Below are 6,611 nucleotides of genomic sequence, written 5' to 3'. Positions count from 1 at the left end.
AAGCCTTTACATTTATAAATTTTTAGCATTCTTGGTCAGTGTGGATTTTATTTGAGTGCTTTCTTTTTTACAAGTACCTGCTTTGTGAATTACTAGGTATATTTTCAAAATTAAATTATCAATGTTCTTGACAGGAACTTGCTTTATGGATTAAATTCTGCCATTTGTCTAAATAAATTCAATATTTCAAGAGCTATAAGTAATTCAAGTTTTTCTTATATTGGTGTTTGTAATTTCATAGGGTACAACCCGACCCACTCATTACCATGTGCTAATGGATGAGAATGGATTTATTACTGATTTCTTGCAGGAGCTTGTTCATTCCCTTTCTCATGTGTAAGTACTTGTTTATATATGCGTAACTAATATTTTAGTTCTCCAATGATTAATATTGTAATTGAGATATCCTATTCTATGTCCAAATGTACAAATATAAGAGGAGTACAACTGCGATATCTGTGGGTAAGTTGGGCAGTGCTCTTAAGTTTTTTCGTGATTTGTGCCATACCTTATAAATTGTTAGGACCCCTGTATTGAAAAATCTGGACTGTGGTTTCATTTGAAGGTTTGACTATTCTTTCCAGGTTAAACTTGTGAAAATTTTAGGTTAACTAGAGTCCATCCAATCCTACCAAACAAGATTAGTGACTGGTTCCAGTTTTAACCTGCTGAAGTGAATTGTCCAAGATTTTGAAACTTGTCTCCTTTGATCATAAATAACTTGCATGTTTTTACAAGATCTAATAAACATTTCTTTTATTTATATGATTGTTTTTACAAGATCTAATGATTTTTTTTCTATAATTGTAGATTGTGCCTTGTCCATTGTTAGCACTTGCAATTTACTTGGAAGTTGTTTCGGTGTTGCCCTACATAAGGTCAACGACTGATACAAAACATAAAGGTAAAACCTAAATTATCATATCTTTGCATATTCATAAATAAAATATGTTGTCTTTTAACATTTTAGCTTCTGTTGTGTTTTTTGTTTTTTTAACTCATGTAGTTCAATGAAATAATGGGTCAAGCTTTTGAATCCAGGTTCAGTCTGGAGAAGGACCATAGTGAGTACTTAACCAAATACCAAAGGTTTCATTGATTCAAATGACACTTGAGGGACTAAATTTAAGTATTCAAACCTCTATCATGATCATGGATATTGGCTAAGTCTCAACTTATTAGGAGGTAAAAAATGACCCCTCTTTCTTCTTTAGAAATCTAGCACATCATATTATTATTTTTTCTTCTTCTTTTCATCCTGAAGGAAAGTAATCTCCAGGACGTTTATTTTCAGAAAAGGGATAAAGCTAGGTTTGCAAGCTAAGTCTATGAAGTTTTGTATTCAGAAAAAGGACCAGTACGTGAAGATTATTGCACATCTTGATCACTTGATCTATTCAGAAACGGATAAGTTAATTTGCATGGTTGTGGTTTGATAAACTTAATTTTGTGGTTGTCATGAACTTATGGTCATGTTTGGATAGCTTAGCTTGTAGTAATTGTAGAAGTTTATAAACTTAACTTAAGTGAATGTACATATATGTTGTACCAGTTTTTGGTTGAGACAAGATGTATAAAACGCAATTGAATGTATATATGTTGACAATGGTTTTGTGAATGTATATATGTTGTACAGGTTTGTGTGCAAAAAAATTATTTTATCTATTCGTGATGCATTTTCTAATCAACATAGACAATAATTTTTTAACCGTTGTGAAAAGTATGCAAAGACAATGGTTTAAAACTAAATTTGGAAGAAAGACAACAGTGTATTTGTTGTCAAAAGCATATCTGCGATCAAAATTATTGCAAAACTGACAATTACAACGGTTTTATATGTTGCAGAACTGTTGTCATTGGTATTAAAAGACAACGCTTTAAATTCGTTGCATGACTGTTGTCTAATGTGATCAAAGACAACGGTTTTAAACCGTTGTCTTTTACCGCACATTTAACAACACTACCAATTACAACGGTTTTAAAGAGCCTACGACAACGGTTTTTAACCGTTGTCTTTTAATATTTTTGTTGTAGTGGAAGGAGAAGAACAAGAAGCTTCATCCTCAATGGAATGCAACAAAAAGGGCAAAGAGAGAGCATACTCTTTGTTCAATGAGCAAGAGGATGAAGATAAAGAAGCCTCCACCTTTAGGATTAAGGGGGAGTGTCATGTATTGACACTGGAGCAAGAAGAGGCTTCCACTTTCGAGTTACATGAAGAAGAAGAAGATGGTGTCACCTCCACAAATCAAGAAAAATCAAATGGAAAATCATGTGACACCCCTACAAGCAAAGGTATAACAATTTCGATTGTTAATAATAAAAATCATATCATTTTCTTTGAGTGTAGGGAAAGAGGACACTATAAGAGTAAGTATCCTAAATTAGCCAAGAAGATGGGCCAAGTGGCACCTAAGGGCAAGGAGAAGCCCAAGGAGACCGACCCCATGACAAAGAAGAGCAAAGAGCACATAGTGTGCTTCTTGTGCAATCAAAGAGGGCATTACTGGAGTCAATGTCCAAAGGGGAAGAAATCGGTCAAAGTCAAGGGAGGAAGCTCAAGTCAAGGGGGAGCTCTCAAAAGAAAACTCAATGTATCATTTGTTGAGTCTATCCCTTTAAGTCATGATAAAAAGTATGTTAGGTCTAGTTTATATCATTTTAATACTATTTATCATGAAAATAGGAAGCATGATAGAATTAAGGAAAAACATGTAGCTTATCATGCTAAAACCACTCAACCTAAAGTTAGAATGGTAGAAAACAATTTAGGCAATAACTCTAAGGATTCTAGATATTGTTGAGACCAAAGGATACCCACATATCTCCATAATGGCATGATATTGTCCACTTTGGGTGTAGGCCCTCATGGCTTTGCTCTTAGGCTCTACCCAAAAGGCCTCATGCCAATGGAGATATCTTGCATCTTTTTAACCCCATGATCTTTACCAAATCTTTCTAATGTGGGACTTTGATTGAACCCCAACAATCCTCCCCTCAAACGAAGGACCACAATTACTCTCATGGTCTGGGCCTCCCCGCGTGCATCTGACCTGCTCTGGGCCTCCCCGCAAGCATCCGCACCCGGTCACTTTGACCTACTCCGGGCCTCCCCGCGAGCATTCGACCACCTTGACCTACTTCGGGCCTCACCGCGAGCATCCGGTCAACCTGACCTACTCGTCTCCCCGCGAGTATCTGGTCACCTTGACCTGCTCCAAGCCTCCCGCAAGCATCCAGTCATCCTGACCTGCTCCAAGCCTCCCCGCGAGTATCCGGTCACCCTGACCTGCTTCGGGCCTCCCTGAAAGCATCTGGTCACCCTAACCTACTTGCTTTCGCACAAGTATCCGATTAGCTTGACCTGCTCCAGGCCTCCCACGAACATTCGGTCACCCTGACCTACTCCGGGCCCACCCTCAACTTCGTTCAAGGCCATCCCACATGGTATTTGGTTCGTACCATGGCTCTGATACCATTTGTTGAGACCAAAGGATTCCCACATATCTCCACAATGACATGATATTGCCCACTTTAGGCCTAGGCCCTCATGGCTTTGCTCTTGGGCTCTACCCAAAAGGTCTCATGCCAATGGAGATATCTTGCATCCTTTTAACCCTATGATCTTTACCAAATCTTTCCAATGTGAGACTTTGATTGAACCTCAACAGATATTTGCCTAAGAAAAAGAAAAATCAAGGCTTTAGTGAAAAATCTAAGGTTGAGTTATGGAAGAAAAATCAAGTCTTGAGGTCAAGACTTGATAAATTAGAGAGGGCCCTTAGAAAAATTACACTTAAAAAACAAGGGTCCAAGAATAATAACCTAGATTTAGAACAACAAGGGGCATCCAATGGTCATAGAGGTTTGGGATACAAACCTAAAATCAAGAAAAATGTAGCATCTTATCATAGGGTTCCAAATAATTATGGAATCAACCCTAGGTCTAGTGGTCAAGTCAAAAATACAAGGAAAGTTTTCCCTAGAAGTATTTTTAGAAAGACCAATGTGACTAAGACTTCTAGGAAGTCAAAGAAAGTCACCAAAAAGGTTACAAGGGAAGTTATCCCTAGAGTTGACATAGAGGAAGTGACCAAGGCTTCTAAGAAGCCTAAGAAGGTTATTAGGAAGGTATCTAGGGAAGTTATCCCTAGTGAGTACCTAGAGCATCCAAGGAGCACCAATAGGTTTTGGGTTCCGAGGAGCATATTCTCTACACCCAAGATAGGTTTAGAGAGTGTCAACTCTAAATAGGTAGGGTGGTTAACCCAACCTTGATAAAGTTGGCACTTGGAGGCATTTTCAAAGTTTTTGTTAAACTTTGAAAATGGAAATGATTAATTGATTACTCTTTGGAAGAGTAAAACGTATCAAAATTTGAGGAATTTGACTTAATTTTAAGTGGCACAAATGAGAAAACCCAAAAGAAATGTCAAGTTGGATTTTAACATTTTCTTGAGAAAATAAGGGCAAATCTAGGATCAATTTTAGGTTTAGCTAAGGATTTAGGATACTTAGACAGAATATCTAAGTATATTTTATTTATGCTAAATTGCCATGATTGTTTGCCCATCATATACCATGACATCATGTTTTGCATTTATGCTTATTATGAAAAATAAACAAAAATATCATGTCATGTCATACATACATCATGTAGCATTAGTATATTTTCTTTTGAAAATTATTTCTTTTTTATGTATGTCATAAGTCATCATACGTCGTTTTAGTTTCTTGTAATTAAGGACATGACATTTACTAATAAGTGACATCATAGGTGGATGTTCATAATTCATAAAATGTCTAGATAGATATGCATGATCCCTAGTTTAGGACAAAATCAAAATCTACATCTCACAAAGACCATAAGGTGACTTGTATGTATTTAGTACACATTAGATACAAGTGAGATGTTAGGATGAAGAACAAGACTCAAAATGTTGATTTAGTGCATCTATTTGAGTTTTGATTTCATCTAAACACATAGTTATGTGTACTCCAATCATTGAGAAAATCAATGTACAAGTCATGTGCATTAAACCCAAAGAATTAATTTTGAAAATCATTTTAAATGTATTTTGGAAAACATTGGTGAAGGCTATCTTTTAATAGTAATTATCATTGAAAATTTAGACACAAACTTAGAAGAAACATTAAAGTTTTTACAAGATTTCAAGTTTGTGTTAATCTTTGAAAATAGAAAGTATTTTCTTAGAAAACTATTTTTCCTTTATAGTATATACCCTAAATAATGTCTACAAGAAATTTTATGATTTTTAAAATTTTGTAGAATTTTTAGGGCATTTCTGAATTTCATTAAAATTGAATTTCAGGAAATCAGACCTCCAAATCGATCAGCTGATCGATTGGAGTGTCTCAATCGATTGGGCGGTCGATTGAGAAAGGGTATTATTGTGAGCAGAAACTCATTGAATCTATCAGCCGATTGATTCAACTCTACTGAATCGATCAGTCGATCGATTCAAGCAGGTTTTCTGCGAGCAGAAGTTTGCGGAATCGATCAGTGGATCGATTGAAATGAGTGGCAATCGATTGAGTCCCAACCCAATCGATTGAAAAGGTTGATTTTGATTGGGAAAGCCTGATTTCAACATTTTAAGCCATTTTTAGTCTCTTTAACCACTCCTAAACCCCTTGGAATATATTTATATACATTTAAGGGTAGTTTTCATGATAAAAATAAGGAGAAACGGTTAAGGAACACTAGATTGAAGTTTAGGGTGAGGTTGGTTTCAATATTAAATCTGTCAAACCTCAAAACATCAAAATTTTTGGTTTCCTAAAGGTTTAGGGATTCCAAGTCATTGTTGGTGCAATGACAGAAGTTTGGAGCATATCTTTATGGGGAGTTACTCTTTAAGGATATGAAATTTTTTTAAAAAAAAAAATCTTGGAAGGTGGTTAACCTTCTTTAAAGTAAATATTCAAGGTTGAGCATTGAAAAAAATAATGGAGAGTGGATATCTTCGTTGTTAAGTCATGAATGCTCAAGGATGAGCATTATGAAGTGGATTAATGCTCAAGGGTGAACATTGGCTACAATGAAGGTATGGGACCTTCATTATTGGAATGACGAATGCTCTTGGATGAGTAGTGTGACGTGGTTTAATGCTCAAGGGTGAGCATTGGATATAGTGAAGGGTATGAGACCTTTATTGTAGTGTTGTGAACAACATGTGAGGTTGTGAACAACGATGAGTAACTCTTCAGGAGGAGAGTTTTTGATGTGTGCCAATAGAGGGAGAATGTAGGGTTTAAGTTAGGTCTTTGTCCCTCTAGGAAAGTTTAGGGGAGAATGTAGGATCTAAATTATGCTTTCATTATCCAAAGAGAGAGTTTGCCCTCTAGGAAAGGGAAAGAATGAAGGAAACTCTCATTCATGAATTAGCATGAAGAAAAAGTTAAGGCTATGGGATTAGCCTAACTTAAAAGTATTGTCAAATATCAAAAGGGGGGAGATTATTGGTGCAATATCCCTAGGTCAAGGTTGACCAGGTTGATTGAGCTTGAGTTGGCTCAAGCTTGAGTCTTGATGTTTGTGTTTCGATGTTTGATAATATATGGAGATTGCAGGAGCAATTGTCCGATTG

General features: G+C 36.2%; 1 long non-coding RNA gene across 1 annotated transcript; it reads left to right on the top strand.

Moving 5' to 3' along the window:
* The first annotated feature begins 644 nt into the window (after window positions 1-644).
* Window positions 645-1,577, top strand: LOC122014430. Its single transcript, XR_006120672.1, has 3 exons — window positions 645-904; window positions 1,048-1,185; window positions 1,295-1,577. It is a non-coding gene; the product is annotated as an uncharacterized LOC122014430 (long non-coding RNA).
* Window positions 1,578-6,611: the final 5,034 nt, after the last annotated feature.

The sequence above is a fragment of the Zingiber officinale genome, chromosome 8B (assembly GCF_018446385.1).
Source record: "Zingiber officinale cultivar Zhangliang chromosome 8B, Zo_v1.1, whole genome shotgun sequence".
In the NCBI taxonomy this organism is placed as follows: Eukaryota; Viridiplantae; Streptophyta; class Magnoliopsida; order Zingiberales; family Zingiberaceae; genus Zingiber; species Zingiber officinale.
This window is presented reverse-complemented; position numbering and strand designations above follow the sequence as displayed.